Genomic DNA, 18,720 nt, shown 5'->3' with positions numbered 1-18,720 from the left:
TATAATAAATAAATAAATATTTAAAAATAATTTTAAAGAAGTTATTGTCTCATATGATATGGATTCACCATATGTGAAGCAAATATTAGATTCTTTTTTTTTTTTTTTTTTTTTTTTTTTTTTTTTTTTTTTTTTTTTTTTGGTTTTTCGAGACAGGGCTTCTCTGTGTAGCCTTGGCCATCCTGGACTCACTTTGTAGACCAGGCTGGCCTCGAACTCACAGTGATCCGCCTGCCTCTGCCTCCCGAGTGCTGGGATTAAAGGCGTGCGCCACCACGCCCGGCAAATATTAGATTCTTGAGCAACTCAAAAATAGAGCAACTCCTTGGCCGGGCATGGTGGTTCACGCCTGTAATCCCAGCACTTGGGAGGCAGAGGCAGGCGATTGCTGTGAGTTTGAGGCCCGCCTGGTGTAGAAAGCGAGTCCAGGACAGCCAAGGCTACACAGGAAAACTCTGTCTTGAAAACTAACAAATAAAAATAGAGCAATTCCTTGAGACTGGAAAAGTATGACAAACGCAACATTAGAAGCTGGTCCTTGGTTACAACAGTGAAAGGAAGATGCTAAAGAGACAGAACAGAAAAGTGGGGCTAGGAGCATCAGTATTTTCCAAGATTAGCTGGTAGCTGAAAGTCAACATGCTGAGGTAGAAATGCAGACTCAATCTTTTTTTTTTTTTAAACTATCACTTCTTTTTTTTAATAATTAAAAAATATTTTATTTACTTTTTTAAAATTTATGTGGTTGGTGTGAGGGTGTCAGATCTTGGAGTTACAGATGGTTGTGAGCTGCCATGTGGTTGCTGGGAATTGGACCCTGGTTCTTTGGAAAAACAGGTGTGCTCTTAACCACTGATCCATTTCTCAGCCCTCAGACTGAATCTTACAAGACCACATTGGTGCTGTGGTCCTATGGCAGCTTTAAGTGCTTGGGGCAAGGCTGAAGAAACAGGAAAAGGTTTGCATCATTTATAAAAATTATACAAGGTGTGCTTACTTCAGCAGCACATATACTAAAATTGGAACGATACAAAGAAGATTAACATGGATCCTGACCAAGTATGACATGCAAATTCATGAAGCATTCCGTATTTTTTCTCTGACATGGAACTCTGTTGCCTGCTTTTTGATCACTTCCCCCTGGTGGGACTGCCTTGCCAGGCCACAGGGAAAGAGGACACACTCAGTCCTGATGCAATTTGATGAGCTGGGATGGGTTGGTAGGGGGAGGGACTTCCTTTTCTGAGGAATAGGGGAAGGGGAGAATAGGGAGGGGTGGTGGACTGGGAGAAGAGGGGGGAGGGGGCTATGACTGAGATATAAAATGAATGAATGAATGAATGAATGAAGTTATACAAAGAAAAAAAGAAGCATTTGCTGATTTTTATTTTTGAGACAGGGTTTCTCTGTGTGGCCCTGGATGTCCTGGACTTGCCTTATAGAGCAGGTTGGCCATGAAATCACAGCAATCCCTGAGTGCTGGGATTAAAAGGTACGGTACCACACCTGGCCCACTACTTTTTTTTTTTTTTTTAAACAAAGATTGACTTCAGCTGTCAACAGAAAAGCATCACATTCAGAAGCTAGGCAAGTATTAATTGAATCTTTGCCTTTTGAAAATGCTAATTCTGCACGAGAAAAGGCGAATAGGGTTCTAAAGGCAAGATTAGACAGATCAACGGAGTAGATATGCCGCTGATATTGGACCTCATACATATGGTGCCACTTGAATAAGAGAAGCAATCTCTGAAGGTTTTTAAGAAAAATCAAACTGTCAATGTCTTGGCTGTGGCAAGCAAGCTCGTTTCAAAGGAATTGTAGGCAAAGCCAAGGTAATTCCGAAATAAGACTCAGGTAAGCCTTCTGGACTACTCAGATGGTGTGGCAAAGGCTGGCATTGGACCAACGAATGCAGATCAACAAGGGACAAACAAGGTAACCCCTTGTCTAGAAATGCCCGAGGGAGCCTGTTGCAGGCCACCATATCAAATCAAGTTGGCCATTTTAGGTTGCAGTGGAGAAACTCATCTGCAGAGCAAGTAAACAGCACTGCTCTCTATATAGATGCCAGCAGCCAGATAGTAAGGTCAGAGCAGCTGCAGCAGACAAAGCAGGAAGCCCAGGAGAGACCAGAAAACAAGTGCCTTGGCAAGCTGCTATAGATGAGCGGAGCCCAAAGCTGAAAGTATTTTAAATGATACTGAAATTAAAGGTATGGTAGATACGCGAGCAGATGTAACAATAGTTTCACACCAAAATCATAGCCTTCCAATTGCTCTCTTCAGGAGGTAATGCTTACTTTCTACAGGGGTTGGAACTTTATCCCGGGTAAAACAACTGTGAGATAGCTAAGTGTATAGGGCTAGAAGGTCAGTTAGGAAAACCAAAGCCATATTTGGCTAAGATAGCCACGAATTTATGGGGACGTGATTTGTTGCAGCAATAAAGATATAGACTAACACTCCTACAATCACAGAAGTAAACCGTAAAATAAAAAATGCTTCTGAGAAAAATACTGAAAAGGTGTTATCAAGAACAGTCACAGGTATCTTAGAGTGGATATTTTAAGCAGGACATGACAAGTGTTGGTCTTTCAAATGTACCACTAGCCCTACCTTTAAAATGGCTAAATGACAAACCTGTATAGGTGAAACAATAACCCATGACAAAGAAAAATTACAGGTCCTAAAACAGCTAGTACGGGAACAACTAATGCTTAACAAACTGAAGAATCTACCAGCCCATGGAATTCACCTATGTTTGTTCTTAAAAAGAAATCTGGAAAGTAGAGAATGCTAACATATTTAAGAGCCATAAATAAGATGATTCAGCCAATGGGCTCTTACAGCCTGGAATCCTTTTTATTACCTAAGGTGTGGGCCTATTGTAGTGATTGACTTAAAAGGCTGCTTTTTTTTTTTTTTAATTAGACCTTTACAAGAACAAGACAAAGAAAAATTTGTTATCACACTGCCTTCTTATAATGCTCAACCTGTTAAAAGGCACCAGTGTGTGTGTGGGTGGGGGGGGGCAGTGTGTGTGTGTGTGGGGTAGTATGTGTGTGTGGGGGTAGTGTGTGTGTGGGGGGTAGTGTGTGTGTGTGGGGGTAGTGTGTGTGGGGGGTAGTGTGTGTGTGTGGGTGGTGTGGGGTAGTGTGTGTGGGGGGGTAGTGTGTGTGGGGGGTAGTGTGTGTGGTGGGGGGTAGTGTGTGTGTATGGGGGGGTACTGTGTGTGTGTGTGGGGGTAGTGTGGGGGGGCATAGTGTGTGGGGGGGTAGTGTGTGTGTGTGTGTGGGTAGTGTGTGTATGTGTGTGGGGGGTAGTGTGTGTGGGGGGGGTAGTGTGTGTGTGTGTGTGTGTGTGCTGCAACAAGGAATGTGTAAATAGCTCTACCTTACGTCCATAATTCATAACGTTTCTTCAAGCTATAATTTACCATTATATGGATGACATTTTACTAGCTGATTCAGACACATACCTTAGGAAAAAACATTTGATGAAGAGAATTTTGCCTTTCTAGGTATTACAAATCGCTTCTGAAAAAAAATACAAACAGGAAATTCTATTAATTATCTAGAATATAACATAGGTCTACAGAAAATTTGACAGCAGAAAGTACTGATCAGGAGAGATCAATTACAAACTCTTAATAATTTTCAAAAAATTGTTGGAAGAGGGTGGGACCAGGAGAAGTGGGGAGGGATACATTTGGGATATAAAGTGAATAAATAAATAATTTTTTAAAAATTGTTGGGCAATATTAATTGGTAAGGCCCACAATCAGATTAACTGCTCAAGAGCTAAGTAATTTATTTAAAACCTTATGAGGTGATAAGGACTTAAATAGTCCAAGAAAACTATCAGCTGAGGCTAAAAGAAAATTAATTGGCTCTGGTAGAAAAGAAATTACAGGATGTGAGTGTGAATCCAACACTGGACTGTATTTTGGTTATTTTGCCTTCTACACATTCTCTCCCACAGGAATTCTTATGCACAGCGAAGGCACCAGCTTAGAATGAATATTTTTAGCACACAGAGTAAAAAATTAAAGACCTATGCAGAAAGGGTTTAAGAATTGACTCTGAAAGGAAAAATAAGACATCGTCAATTAACAGGAGTAGACCCTGCAGAAATTGTGGTTGGCACCTTTTACTAATGCTGAAAATAAACATTGGCAAAGAGCTTGCAGTAATTTTTTGGGAAAGATTAATGAGAGAGAGAGAGAGAGAGAGAGAGAGAGAGAGAGAGAGAGAGAGATAGTGTGTGTGTGTGTGTGTGTGTGTGTGTGTGTTTGTGTGTGTGTGTGTGTGTGTGTGTACCAGTACAGAAATGCCTTGGCGTAAATGCAGAGGTCAGGAGATGATTTACCACAGTAGCTTCTCTGCTTCCAGCATTGGTTCCAAGGATGGTACTCAGGTTGTTGGGCTCACACAGCAAGCGCTTTTACCAGCTGAACATCTCACCGGCCCAAAATTTGATTCGTTTTTGTTTTTGAGACAGGGTTTCTCTTGTAGTCCTGGCTGCCCCAGCCTCACTTTGTAGACCAGGCTGGCCTCGAACTCACAGAAATCTTCCTGCCTCTGCCTCTCGAGTGCTGGGATTAAATGCGTGCGCCACCACTGCCCGGCTTCAATTTTGATTCTTAAGAATGGTTGTACTGGGGCTGGAGAGATGGCTCAGAGGTTAAGAGCACTGATTGCTTTCCCAGAGGACCCAGGTTTAATTCCCAGCACCCACGTGGCAGCTCACAACTGTCTGTAACTGAAAGATCTGATACCCAGAGACATACATGCAGGCAAAACACTAATGCACATAAAATAAAAATAAATAAATTATATATATACATATACATATAGAATGGTTGTACTAAAAACTGGCTCATAAAATCCTGACAACTTAGCGTCGACACTGCAGCTATAAGTCACTACTACCTATACTTTCAAAAAGACCCTTTGGGGATTAAGTTGTTGGGTCAGCAGCTAAAACAAGATTTAGATCCAAAACCAGCGTCTTAGTTTTTTCAGGGGGGAGTGGATTCCTTTTTGGTGTTGTCTTGTGTCTTGTATTGAGGGGATTCTGTATTTAGTACAATGCATTTATCGAAGCATGACCCCATATTGGTGTCCACAATGTTCTTTCACATTCTCCTCCGTGTTGGCTCCAGCTCACATGAGGCCTGGGAGCCACTCGCTACTTAGTGTGTATAGTGCTGTGGCATTTCTATGCCAGCCGTGAATTTTGCTAGTCTTATCTTTTCTGTTTTGTTTTTTGTTTTGTTTTCCCACAGGGTCTTAGCCTCCCAAGCACTGGCGTTTACAGGTCAGGGATTGAGCCTGGGGCCTCGCAGATGCTGGGCTAGCACTCTTATCTCTGAGCTATATTCTCAGCCTTAGATTATTCATGCTTGGTGAGTGTTAAGTCAAAACAAGCAGGCCATTAGCCTATGGTTATTTTTGTACCAGAAAGCCCTTCTAACTGATTAATTCTGAATTGAGACAGCCGTTCCCAGACAGCCAACCAGTCAATTGGTTATATAACCATGGGAGCTGCCGCGTGACCATATCAAATACGACAAAGCTTGGCAGTGGCCAATATCGCTACTTCCTTGTTCAGCTTATAAAGCTCATTTCCCAAGCTGTTAGAGACACCCTATTAATGTTTGAATAAAGTTAATCTGCCTGAAGGTTTTCTTCTTAAGCACATTTATGCAGAAATCAGTGTAGGTGAGATATTTGAATGACGAGGCTATTCTGTTATGGGAAATCGTTCATCTGCTTAAAATTTTCTCCTCGACTGCTTTTTTGTGGACCTTTGGCTTTGTTTTGTTTGTGTTAGACACTCTCACTCTGTAACACAGGCTGCGCAGGGACTCAAGGCAACTATCTATCCCCGCGCCCTCCCCCTCCGCGCCCTCCCCGTGCCCCCCTTCCCCCCCCCCCCGTCTTCCGGGTGACGGGGTGTCGTCCTTCCTCCGTGACTGCTTCAGGAGTGCTGTGCAAATCTTTCTACCATTTATCATTATCCACACGAAAAGCTTCCGAATTCCTTTCGTGTGATACTTCTCTGTGCTTTCAGGAAAGGGTGCTGTCAAAGGCCATCATGCTGAGTGGTGCTAGAGCAAGGGCCTGAGGGCTGCGCGGCCCAATGCTGGGCCTCTTCACGCTCTCCACAGCCGCTCATCTTCCGCGTGTGCGAATGCCAACAGCTCCTTCGGGCACGTTGAGAACTTTGCTCTCTCCCTCCCTTCTCTTACAGTCTCTTTGTGAAGAAGATGTGTGCTTATAAATATGTATATGTGTGTGTGTAAGTGTATGTCATGAGTATGCAGGTGCTCGGGGAGGCCAGGACGGTGTCACAATAGGGCAGTTGTAAGCCATCAGCTCAAAGTGATCTTCCGCTACCCAGTGAGTTGGAGGCAATCTCAGCTACATCAGATGACCACGCCCCAACCCCCAACTCAGTCTCAAAAAATAAAGGAAAAGCTCCAGTTGTTTAAAAAAAAAAAAAAAAAAAAAAAAAGACACAAACCACAGCTCTTGGAGAACTTGGACAGCACCCACTTTCTTCCAGTCTTTTCTTTCCATGAGGTCAAATGAGGTCCTCTAAGCTGAGGTGACTTCATGCTAGTCTGAGCCAGGCCTCACTGGCAGCTCTTTGCAGCACGGGCCATGGCCTCTTGGAAAGCACCTCTGCACAGAATTTACCGGGACAGCACCAGGAACCTCCCAGAAGTTGCACTTAGGCCTGCGTGATCAGAGAGAGTTAGGGTGAGCCAGAAATGGCAGGACCGGGTGAGAGGCAAACACCGGAGCCACGCCTCTCGCCACGCCCCTGCTGCTAGGGGGACGCTACGGTCACGAGTTGAACACGCCGCCGGGAGCGAGCACGCTCGCCAGGAGGCCGCTCGGGAGGCAGGAGGCGTGCGCGCCTCCGCGACATGGGGCGTGGCCTGAGCGGGGCGTGGCCTGAGGGCGGGGCGGGGGCGTGGCCTGGGGCGGGCGGGGCGGGGCCGCGGAGCCGTAGGTGCTGCTGCCGGGACGCGACAGGTGCGCTGAGCAGAGCGCGGAGACGGTGCCTGTGCAACACCGAGCGCCGATCGCTTTCCAGTCAGGTAAGAGCCTCCTCTCCCCGCGTCCTCCGCAGCCGCCATGTGCGCCGAGACCCCGGCCGCGCCCCGCACTCTCTCTCCGCGCCTTCTGCGGCGCAGGGGGCGGGAGGCTCTCCTCCCGCTGGGGTCGGCGGTGGAGGAGCCTTCCACCCTCCGCCCTCCCTTCTGGGAAGTGCCCGGGGCTCAGCCTCCGCCGCCCAGGCCCCTGGTCTCTCCCGCGGGATGGAGGGAAAGTGGCAGTTCATCAGAAGTCAAAAGTCCCTCGCAGGGAGATAGCCCAGCAGCTGTTTGGTACTTCACGATCCCTCTCCAGTTTTTCTCCCTTCGGTTCCTCCAGATGAACTCGAGTTAAGACTTGACACCCTTCCGAGCCGCGTCCTTCCCAAATCGCTATCATTTACTTGAGCTGGGACCCAAGCTCACTCCCGTCCGGAGGTGTTAATATTAGGTAACTGTACACCCTGGCCACACACACTAAAGCTTGAAGTTGTGGGTGCTAGAAGCGAACCAGCTGGCGCCCGTCCTGGCCTCCTTATTGGTGCTCACAACAATGAGTTTAGCTGATCCTGGTGAGAGATACTGGCCTGCTATTGTCTTGCAGCTAATTCTAGCTTTCAAAAATCTGCCTAATCCAAATGGCTCTGTTGACTTTACACTTTAGCCAAACGCTCTGAGGTTATCAGTTTTTTAAGGCAGTGCCCCTTGGAGGAGAGGTCATCTTTTGCACCTAAGTGGGTAAGTGGGATACTTTTTAATCTACGTAGTTATTGGTACAAATACGTATTCCAGTTAGAGTCTACAACCGGTTTTTCAGAGTTCCCGTGTATCAAGTGTGATGATGTTTAGTCCACTTTCAAAAAACTGTGAAGCTGGCAGAGTAGTTTTTCCTTCTTTTCTATTTCTTCTTCTTCCTCCTCCTCCTCCTCCAGGCTGGCCAATATGCAACTGCCTCTGCAACGTGCATTAAAGGCGTGCTCCACCATACCTGGCCTTGTGCGTGCGTGTGTGTGTGTGTGTGTGTGTGTGTGTGTGTGTGTGTGTGTGAGAGAGAGAGTGAGAGTGTGTTTGTGTGAGTGTGTGTGTACAGCACATCGTGACAGGCATGTGGAGGGTGGAGGTCAGGGGACAGCTTACAGGAGCTGGTTCTCTCTACCTAGAGATTTGAGGTTCAAACTCTGGTCATCAGGCTTCTGCGGCAAATGTTTTCACCTGCTGAGCCATCTTGAAGGGCTTTTTTTCTTTCTTTCTTTCTTTTACTTTTTTACACTTATTTGTTGTCTGTGTGTGTACATGCCATGACATGGGCGTTGTATGCAGGTCAGAAGACCATGTGGGAATCTGTTCTTTTCTCCTACCACATGGGTTCTGGGGATTGAACTCCAGGTGTCAAGCTTTGTGGCAAGCACCTTTTTTACCTGATGAGCCATTTTGCCAGTCTAGGAAAGTTTCCCCCTTTTTAAAGGTCTGTACACACAGATATTTGCATTGATAGAATAACATAATATGGTGTTAAATCATGTCAGGAATTTGGGGCAGATGACTATATATATATATATATATATATATATTTTTTTTTTTTTTAAGTGACTTTTATGTCAGTTCTTTTGTGGATTCAAAATTCCAAAAGTCCCTGCTCTTTTTCAGAGCTTGCAGTTAAATGGGTTAGGCAGCACCACGGATACACCTTACAGCATTGGTGAAATCACTCGCTGTTTTGGTATTTCTTCTCTCTCCGCGCCGAGCCCCGGGAAAACTCCTAAGTGCCTTGAGTATGAAACTCCAGAGCACATCATGCTAAGGAAGCACTCCCTGCTGCCACATATTTAGACCACATGTATTTCTTGCCTTGTCTTTGGTCAGTCAACTCTACAGCCTTGGAAAATGGGATTTGCGCCTGTTTGATTGTTTAGCGATTCAGTAAGCAGTCAACAGGGCTGGTTTCGCTGTGGCGTGTTGTCAGGTAGTCCCTGAATTGTGTGTGGAGTCTCTGGCCTGAGACAGTCCGTTGGCAACGTTAGCCAAGTGGTGCCATTTTGTAAAAATTACCTCATTGTATAAGTTTGTTTAACTTGGTCCATTCAGGCTTTGTTCCTGGCTCTAGTTAAAGGTGGAGCCAAGTTTCAACCTAATAATTCTAGGAAGAGAAAGCTTCAGAAATGAAAACAGTTCTATTAACAGCAGAGACACTTTTCACTGCTTAGAAGTACTCTTTAGATGCCTTGTCTTGAGTCTGGGTGTAGCTCGGTGGTAGAGAGTGAGTTTAGCGTGGGTGAGAGCCCACGGTCAATTCCCAGCACACACGGACACACAGAATATAAAGTATGTCTTGTCTGTTGCCAGTTAGGGAAACAGACCGGAGAGTTTGAAGATCTGATGATCTGAAGGTTGCGGTAGCCTTTGAAAACTCTTTATTTGACTGCGGGCTTTTTGTTGTTGTTCTGAGTTTTTTGGAGGCTATGTCTCATGGGGCTCAGGCTAGCTTCAGACTGCAATGTAGCAGAAGCTGGACTTGAACTCCCAGATCTCCGGCCTCCATCCTCTGTGTGCTGGCGTCACAGGTGCGCACCACCGCTCCCAACTGTTTAACAATGCCCTGATATACGAGGGATGCCCAGGGTGTGCGCGGTTCCCCTCACAGCCGCGTGTGGTGGTTTTACTGGGCAGTTTGAGCCATGACCCTTAATGGGGGTGCTTCTTCAACATTGGTTGTGCCTCCCTTGTGCCCTGAAGAGCATTTCCCGATGGAAGGCCTGGTAAAGGCATCAGGCTTATTCGTGTGCCTTATGTATCTTAAATATCTACAAATGTTTATTGGAGTGTTTTTCAAATATAATTTTGATTTTTCTCACGGTTTTACCAATCAACCATAATCAGGTATAGTTACCTTTAAAATTCTGTGCCAGAGGCTTATCAAATACATACACACACAGAGAGAAATGTTGAGTGTGGGCGGTCACCAGGCATCTTCGCCCGTAGATGACTAACTCACTACGCCCTGGGGGCAAAAATTGTCATTATTTAAGTTCAAAGTGAAACTAGATCCCAAGGTGTCCCTTTGTTTTAGTTTTAAATTAAGTTTAGTGTGTGTGTGTGTGTGTGTGTGTGTGTGTGTGTGTGTGTCACGCCTGTGGTGGGAATCAGCTCTCTTCCTTGGTGCAGGTCAGGAGGACGGACAGGCTGTCAGGCTTGATGGCAGGTGGTAACACACCATGCTGGGCGCAGGTCTCCAAGCTTCCTTTATTCCCTGTTTCTACGTGGTAGATGCCTTGCCTTTAAATAGAATGGTGCTCATTCTACAGATAGAGAATACTCACCTTTGTCTCTAGAATAATCTCTACAAGAAGAGACTAATCTATAGAAGTCCCTGGGTCTTCCAGTTTCTGACAGGAAGATAAAACACTCCATTGCAGACTGCACAGTCACGTAACTGACTGGCTAAGTCACTTAACACAGGCGCTAAGGGTTTTCGTAAGGAATTCGTGGCCTTAAGTGGTTCCTGCTTTAGTATTGGGAGGCTGAGCATCTTTGGTAACTGGTACTTTTTGGAGAATCGTTCTGATGTGTTGATTCTCTGGCTGGTTGTCAAGGTCTGAGACTCAATTTTTTAAAAATTTCTTTTTATCTTAGCAGTGTTATGGGGGCCAGGGGGAGGGGTGGGGTGGGTTACGCTTGTGAATACTTAGGTGCCCAAGGCCCAGGTGTGGTGGTGCACGCCTTTAATCCCAGCACTCCAGAGGCAGAGACAGGTGGATCGCTGGGAGTTCGAGGCCAGCCTGGTCTACAAAGTGGGTCCAGGACTGTCTCTAAAACCAAACAAACAAACAAACAAAAAACCAAACTTAGGTGCCCAAAGAGGCCAGAAGCACCAGATCTCCGGGAATTACAGGAGGTTTCAAGCTGCCTGATGTGTGTCCTGGGATCGGATCGTGCGTCCTCTGGAAGAGCGAAAGTGCTCATAACCACTGAGCCATCTCTCCAGTCCCTGAGACTGAAATTATTGCTTGAATGAAGACTTCTTTTCATTAAAGGGAGGAGGTCTCACCCAAAAAACAATCCATCAGACAGCATGACAAATGACTTCTTGTCACTTTAAAATGTTCGGGGGTGGGGGAGGGGCTGTTCTGTTCCCAGTATCCCTATTGGGATGGTCACACAACCACCTGTAACTCCAGCTCCAGAGGATCTGATACCTGCTTCTAGCCTTAGAGAGTGCCCGCACACAAAGAGCATAAACTCAGATAGACTCATACACACAAATAAGAGTTAATTTTTAAGAATTAGTAACTGCACATGTCCACTTCTAAGACATTAGTTGGTACAGTACCATGATTTTTACATCCTTTTGATTTTCTTTTAGAATTAGTTTACATTTGTTTGTTTGTTTGAGACAGGCTTCCACTGTGTAGCCTTTGCTGGCCTGGAACTCACTATGAAGACCAGGCTGGCCTCGAACCCAAAGATCCTCCTGCCTTTGCCCTGTGCTGGGATTAAAGCAATGGTTCTCAACCTGTGGGTCACAACCCCTCTTGGAGGTCGAATGAGTTTTTCACAGGAGTCACCTAAGACTATCAGGAAGCACAGATATTTATGTGTATATATATTTATGTGTACCATAAATACACTGTTACGATTCATAACGGTAGTAGACTTACACTTATGAAGTAGGAACAAAAATATTTTTCATGGCTGGGTCATCGCAACACAAGGAGCATTGAAGGGTCGCAGAATTAGGAAGGTCGAGGACACTGAGTCTGAGGCTTGCAGTGTAGTTCAGGCTGGCTTGGAACTCGTGATCTTACTGCCTTTTGCCTGGGATGCAAGTTATAATTGCATGTGGAGAGCTGAGGCAGGAGGATTGCTAGGAGTTTGAGGTAAGCCTGAGCTACAGAATGAGTTGAAGGCCAGCCCTGTGCTACCTGAGGAAACCCTGACTCAAAAGGAACTAAAAGGCTAAAGAGATGGCTCAGAGCACTGTCTGCTCTTCCAAAGGTTATGAGTACAATTCCCAGCAACCACATGGTGGCTCACAACCATCTACAATGAGATCTGGTGCCTTCTTCTGGCCTGAACGTGTACATGCAGGCAGAACACTGTATATAATAAGTAAATAAATCTTTTTTTTTTAAAGTACTCACACAGAGGAGCTAGGTTCTCTTCCTGGCACCCACGGCAGCTCACAACTGGCCATAACCTCTATTCCAGGGGCTCCATCACCACAGGCTGGCCTCTCTGGGCACCAGGCACATACATGGTACACACATGGGTACTTACAACCAAGTAGAACACTTATATACATAAAATTTTTTTTTAAAGAAAGAACCAAACACAAAAACTGGGTGTGGTGGTTTGTGGCTTCAATCTCAGCACCACAGAATGGAGGGTGGTCAGGTGTGGAGGGTGGTCAGGAGGAAGGTGGTCAGGAGGAAGGTGGTCAGGTGGAAGGTGGTCAGGTGGAGGGTGGTCAGGTGTGGAGGATGGTCAGGTGGAAGGTGGTCAGGTGGAAGGTGGTCAGGTGTGGAAAGTGGTCAGGTGGAAGGTGGTCAGGAGGAAGGTGGTCAGGAGGAGGGTGGTCAGGTGGAGGGTGGTCAGGAGGAAGGTGGTCAGGTGTAGAAGGTGGTCAGGAGGAAGGTGGTCAGGTGTGGAAGGTGGTCAGGTGGAAGGTGGTCAGGTGTGGAAGGTGGTCAGGAGGAAGGTGGTCAGGAGGAGGGTGGTCGTGTGGAAGGTGGTCAGGTGGAAGGTGGTCAGGAGGAAGGTGGTCAGGAGGAAAGTGGTCAGGTGGAAGGTGGTCAGGTGGAAGGTGGTCAGGTGTGGAAGGTGGTCAGGAGGAAGGTGGTCAGGTGGAAGGTGGTCAGGTGGAGGGTGGTCAGGTGGAGGGTGGTCAGGAGGAAGGTGGTCAGGTGGAAGGTGGTCAGGTGTGGAAGGTGGTCAGGAGGAAGGTGGTCAGGTGGAAGGTGGTCAGGTGGAGGGTGGTCAGGTGTGGAAGGTGGTCAGGAGGAAGGTGGTCAGGAGGAAGGTGGTCAGGTGGAAGGTGGTCAGGAGGAAGGTGGTCAGGTGGAAGGTGGTCAGGAGGAAGGTGGTCAGGTGGAAGGTGGTCAGGTGTGGAAGGTGGTCAGGAGGAAGGTGGTCAGGTGGAAGGTGGTCAGGTGGAGGGTGGTCAGGTGTGGAAGGTAGTCAGGAGGAGGGTGGTCAGGTGTGGAAGGTGGTCAGGAGGAGGGTGGTCAGGTGGAAGATGGTCAGGAGGAGGGTGGTCAGGTGTGGAAGGTGGTCAGGTATGGAAGGTGGTCAGGAGGAAGGTGGTCAGGTGGAGGGTGGTCAGGTGTGGAAGGTGGTCAGGAGGAAGGTGGTCAGGTGGAGGGTGGTCAGAGATAACTAGTTTCTTGAAGTTGCTCTCTCATCTACACAGATGCCCTGTGGTAACCCCAACATCCTGCACACACACTTTTTTTCTTAAGGTATGAGTTGTTTATCTGGCACTATATAAGTAAAAACATGTACCTTGCTGGGGCGGGGAGTGAAGGGGGTGTGTGGTGTGTGTGGGAAGGGTGGCGCACGCCTTTAATCCCAGCACTCCAGGAGGCAGAGGCAGGCGGATCATTGCGAGTTCGAAGCCAGCCTGGTCTACAAAGTGAGTCCAGGACAGCCAAGGCTGCACAGAGGAACCCTGTCTCAGAAAACAAACAAACAAAAAAAAACAATCAAACAAAAACAACAAACCCCCATCTTTGGCAGCTTTTGTCATGTGTAGTGTGGGCAGGCGATGCATCGTTCTTCCCAGGTCCCTTAGAAGTCTGGTGTTGGGCTCAGGCTCAGCTCCACGGTTCCTGACGGCTGCCTAAGCCTCTGGCCTGTACTGACCTAGGTTTAGAACGCAGTCAGTGGAGAAAGATTAGTCACCAACGAGAATAAAGAGAACCCATTTAAGCCGGGTGTGCTGACACACGCCTTTAATCCCAGCACTCGGGAGGCAGAGGCAGGCAGATCTCTGTGAGTTTGAAGCCAGCCTAGCCTGGTCTACAAAGTGAGTCCGGGACAGCCAACGCTACACAGAGAAACCCTGTCTTGAAAAACTGCCCAAAAGAGAGAGAGAGAGAACCCATTTAAAAACATGGGTAGTCTTTTAAGTGACTTCTCCAACCATGTAGGTAAATAAAGGGTAGTTTTGTCCTAGCAGTACTTGGCTGGCTTGCAGCCCGTCTGTAACATTGTAGGAGTCAAACATCAGCTCTGGCCCCTGCAGCTCAGGGGAGGCTCCTTCATTTGTGACTTGCAATGCTGCCTTTGAGTTTGTGTCCATGTGCATGACTAGTGTCTCACTGTTTCTTAGGTGTGGTATACATGTGTTTCTTATTTGCACATAGGTTGTTTCTTAAGTATTGAAAAGCAAAAATCTAACTCTGGGCATGGTAATCCGAGGCTGCAGTCACAGCACCGCAGGAGGAGAGTGGTCAGAAGTTCAAGGGCACCCTCAGGTACGTGGCAAGCTTGAGGCGATGGTGTACCTGACACTCCACGGCACCTGATACAAAGGAAGAGAAAGAAGCAACGACTCTCAGCATTTTGGGGTCTTTAGGTATCCTTAGCACAGCTCACGATGTGGAGCATTTTATAACGTGGCACACAGACGCGCTGCCAGTTTTGTTTCATTTCATCACTGACAGATTAATGATCTTGAGATGCTTATATCTTATATTTCCACAGACTTTTCCTGTGCAAGGAAGTGCTAGAGATCAAGGCAGGCTCTTTGCCACGCTGGGCAAACTCTTGACCATTTAGCCATGCCCTAACCTCATAGAACCTTTCAAAGTTTGAAATTTGAGCCGGGCAGTGGTGGCGCACACCTTTAATCCCAGCACTCCAGAGGCAGAGGCACACGATTGCTATGAGTTCGAGGCCAGCCTGGTCTACAAAGTGAGTCCAGGACAGCCAAGGCTACACAGAGAAACCCTGTCTCAAAAAACCAAAAGCCAAAACCAACCAAACAAACAAAAAACAAAAAAAACAAAGTTTGAAATTTGAGCCTGTCTGTCTGGACATAATATACTATGATTTCTCCCTAAGGCCCTGTCACTGGCTTCCTTGCTACCTCTAAGCAGCAATGATAATACTATTAACAATAATAAATTAAAAAAACAACCGTGAGATGAGGCCTTATGTCGCCCAGGCTGGCCCTGAACTCCCGATTCTGCTGCCTCTGCCTCCCAAGTGCTGAGGCTGCAGGGCTAGCATAGCAGTGCGCTCAGTTTAGCGGATCTTTAATGCCCTGAGCAGAGCCAGGCTTGGCGATGTCAATCCATATCCCAGCTCCTCTAAGCGCCGACCAAGGCAGAGGGCGGCGGCAAGTTCAAGGCCACCCTGAGCTACAAAGTGCATACAAGGCCAGCCTGGGCAGCTGTTGAGACGACCTCACAATAATGAGTAAAGAGGGCTGGGGAGGCAGCTCAGCAGAGAAAGTGCTTCTTCCACCCAAGCCTTGTTTCCGTTAGCGTCACTGTCACTGTGATGAAACACCACATCCAAAAGCAAGTTGGGGAGGAAAGGGTTAATTTGGCTCCTCCTCCCCCCCCCGCCCCCCCTGTGGTGTGAGTGCCCAGCAGCTGTTTGCATCTTTGATCTTTGGTGATAATGATTGAATATTACTTTGTAAAGGTTTTCTAACTTGGTAGGCACTGTTGACTTAGTTTGTATTTAACTCACTTTATTTCTGAGACAGTTGCAGCCTGTGCAGCCTAGGCTGGCCTTTCATGCAGGGCCATGCCCGCTGGGATTACAGATCCTTGGTTTCAGACTGCCATTTCCTTTCTTTTTTTAGTCAATGTCTTTCTCGTTTCTTATTTGGTCTTTTTGTTGTTGTTGTTTGTTCGTGGATCTTTCATTTATTTGGAGTGTTGAGGCCATGGGGCGGGGCGGGGGGTGGAATAGGCTTTCAGACTAAACAGAATGAGTGGGTTGATTTTTGTTTTTTTGTTTTGGTGGCTTTTCCAGACAAGGTTTCTCTGTGTAACCCTGGCTGTCCTGGACTCACTTTGTAGACCAAGCTGGCCTCTGCCTCCCGAGCGCTGGGATTAAAGGCATGGCGGTGAGGTGGGTTGAAAAAGTGGTAAAGTGTTAGCAGTTGAGGTTGAGGTGTGGTAAGTGCTCTGTGGGGACAGAGCTGGTGATCCAGGAAGCAGCAGAGCGCTGTCACCCGCCCACAGGTGATCTTGGACAAGTCACTTATTGACTCAGAGTATGCATGAAAGGAAAGTGCTGGGCTGTGGATCCCAAAGTCCACTCTGTAGAGCTGCAGTTAGCTGTATGTCCTGGATTTACTTGTCCTGTCCCTACCCTGGTCACCATTTTAGACTGATGCAGTTTCCCCTGGACTGGCAAGGCTTAATGGGCCCCAGACATAATTGTTTTAGCCTGTTAACTTTCAGGACTGTAGAAGTCAAAATAAAAATGGGTGCAGTGCTTTTAGGTCCGTGGGACCGGCCCTTGGGAGCCTCATAAAGTGAGCAGAGCCATGGTGGCCTGTTGCACAAGCCCGGTCCTATCTGCTGGCTGTGATCCAGGCCTCACCCTGGCGAGAGGGCTTATGTTGCAGTCGAGATTTGGACGATATCTGCTGTTCCATGTAGAAGCCGTTCTTAGGATTTTCTTTGCCATTTGTAGAAGCTCACTTTTAGAAGGTTTGCTCTTTGAGCTGAGCATGGTTGTTTATGCCCGTAATGCATACATTTGACTGAGATGAGGAGATTTGTGAGTTCAAGGACAGCCAGGGCTATTAGAAGAACTAAAAAAAAAAAAAAAAAAAAAAAAAAAAAAAAAAAAATATATATATATATATATATATATATATATATATACAAAAGAAACTTTAAAAAGATAGATAAATATTCATTTTTATTTCCATCTTAATTTTAGTTTTTAAATTTTATTTGGTTTTATTGTTTGTGTATGTGCGCAAGTAAGCCATAGTGCACACACATGGAGGTCAGAGGACAACTTTCTTTCTTCCTTTTCATTTTTCAAGACAGGGTTTCTGTGGGTAGCCCTGGCTGGCCTTGAATCCGGAGATCTGCCTGTGTGTGTGCTAGGATCAAAGGTGCGAGTACCACCACCTGGCCAGAGGAGCCAGCTGTGGCTGTTGGGCTTTTTCGGCAGGCACTTCATGCACTGGGCCATCTTGCCAGTAGTAGGAGACATATACACACACACACACACACACACACACACACATAAAAATAATGTATGTGTGTCTGAGTATATGACCAAGAAAGTCCAAGAGGCGTGGGTTCCCTGCTGAAGCTGGAGTTCCATGTGGTTGAGAACTGCCTGATGTGGGCACTGAGACTTGAACTCAGGTCCTCTGCAAGGACACTATGTGCTCTTAGCCAACCGAGCCATCATCTCTCCAGGCCCCTCGCTTGTTTTTTTTTTTTTTTTTTCTGGCCTGGAATTCACTGTGTATATAGCCCATTAGTGATCATGGCTCCCATGGGTCTCCTAACAGATTTATTTATTTATTATTTTTGCCAGAGCCCTTGAGTGACCCTTAAAGTTGGCTTCAGACTTTTCCTTTTCAGTCTAGCAGGGTTGTCATAAAAACAAAGAAACAAGTCAAGAGCATGGATTCTCAAAGTCTGCACTCCTGGGTTAGGGGCACACAGACTGCCTGGGGCTGGTGGAAAGTGGGTCCAGAGTCCCACCTCGATCTCTTGGGGGATCGGTGTAGGAATGGGGAGTTTTAACCGTTCTTCGGGAGTCACACACACACTTCAGGGAGCCAGTACCCAAGGAGACTGTCGATATTTCAGTACATGTTCTTCAAGATGCCCCCAGCATATTTTTCCAGGCTTATCTCCACACTACCCACCCTCTTGGCGCCGCAGCAACTCACTGATTCAGTGTTTCCTGGACCCGCCCAGTTCCCTTCCTGCCTCCGTGCCTTTGCTCAGGCAGTTCCCACAGCCTCCAACTACTCCCTCCCCGTTCCCAAAGAGCCCCTCTCCCTCACGATTCCAAATAAAATGTGAGTTTTAAGAATACTAACAAAGCCCCGGGCGCGGTGGCACATGGCTTTAATCCCAGCTCTCGGGAGGCAGAGGCAGGAGGAAGGCTGTGAGTTTGAGGCCAGCCTGGTCTACCAAGCAAGTCCAGGGCTGCACAGAGAAACCTTGTCTCGAAAAACCAAAAAAAAAAAAAAAAAAAAAAAAGAATACTAACAAAGCGTATTCTAGTATTGATTCTCAAATCAGGGGCTTTCGTTTTATTTTTGCTTCACTTCCTGCCTTTACACTTGCTGGGTCATCACTTCCTTGTAAGATTACAGGCACTGTACACGGGGGGCTTTTTTTTTTTTTTCATTGTAGCTATAAAGCACATACTGAGCAATCCAACACTCATAAGATATTATCTGATCTCGCACCCACAGTATTATACAGCAGTTAAAGTCCCTCACGATTGCGGATAAATGTTTAATCTGGCTGCCACTCATCTCTTCGTCATCGCCTTCTCCACTCACTCACTCCCCAGCAATTTAATTCCTGCCTCAGGGCCTTTGCATTTGTCCTACCTGTGGCCGATTTCTCCTCCCTCTGGCTCGCCTGGCCTCTGTCCACCTCCCCCTCGCTC

General features: G+C 46.8%; 1 protein-coding gene and 1 non-coding gene across 2 annotated transcripts in view; both read left to right on the top strand.

The window, feature by feature from the left end:
• Positions 1 to 989: 989 nt before the first annotated feature.
• On the top strand, positions 990 to 1,096 carry LOC127201925 (U6 spliceosomal RNA). The gene has a single exon (XR_007832260.1). It is a non-coding gene; the product is annotated as a U6 spliceosomal RNA (small nuclear RNA).
• A 6,602-nt stretch (positions 1,097 to 7,698) lies between these two features.
• The window catches only part of Lima1 (LIM domain and actin binding 1), a 92,351-nt gene continuing 81,329 nt past the window's right edge, over positions 7,699 to 18,720 (top strand). The window contains 1 exon segment of the mRNA XM_051160344.1: positions 7,699 to 7,842. The gene's annotated coding sequence lies outside the window, so the exon portion shown is untranslated.

The sequence above is a fragment of the Acomys russatus genome, chromosome 17, assembly GCF_903995435.1.
Source record: "Acomys russatus chromosome 17, mAcoRus1.1, whole genome shotgun sequence".
In the NCBI taxonomy this organism is placed as follows: Eukaryota; Metazoa; Chordata; class Mammalia; order Rodentia; family Muridae; genus Acomys; species Acomys russatus.
The sequence above is the reverse complement of the archived record's forward strand: the minus strand, read 5'-3'. Positions and strand labels throughout refer to the sequence as shown.